The sequence below is a fragment of the Triticum dicoccoides genome, chromosome 7B (assembly GCF_002162155.2).
Source record: "Triticum dicoccoides isolate Atlit2015 ecotype Zavitan chromosome 7B, WEW_v2.0, whole genome shotgun sequence".
Taxonomy (NCBI): domain Eukaryota; kingdom Viridiplantae; phylum Streptophyta; class Magnoliopsida; order Poales; family Poaceae; genus Triticum; species Triticum dicoccoides.
Window position 1 is genome coordinate 199,047,630 of NC_041393.1, and position 624 is coordinate 199,048,253.

Below are 624 nucleotides of genomic sequence, written 5' to 3' on the forward strand. Positions count from 1 at the left end.
CCGGCGCCGCGCCGCCCGCCTCCACGCCGGCGCCGCCCCGGCAGCCTCCTCCCCGACCGGCGGCCGCGTCTCCGGCGAGCTCCGCCTCCGGCTGCTACAGTGTTCCCCGGCGCCGCCTCGGGAAGCGTGCCGATCCAGATCTGGATCTGGGCTAGGTTGACCTCTCCCCGAAACCCTAATCTCCCAGATTTTTATGCATTCTTTGACTGCTTGTATCTCCGCAACCATAGCTCCGTTTTGGGCATATAATATATCAAAATCTTCGTCTCGACATGTGCATCATTTAATTCCATTGCATCATTTGCATTTGAGGTCATCTTGATGCCCAAAATGCTGTTAGAAGGAGGCTTCGTGAGTTAAATTGCAGATCCGTTAGTTCATCATGCACTTTTGTCATTTTTGCCATGTTTAATTCGTGCACGATATGCCTGTGCCCCTTTGGGATGAATTGTTAAGCATTTTGTCTTCTTTCCAGAGGTGCCACCCATGCATTTTTAGGATGTGTGTGTTGTCTTGTGCAAGCTTGCGAAGAGAGGTACCTGAGATTGCTGATTCGAGAGACTTAGTGATTTTCACTAAGTCTGGGATATTTTAGTTCGTGATGCTATATGTCCAGCTTGTTTC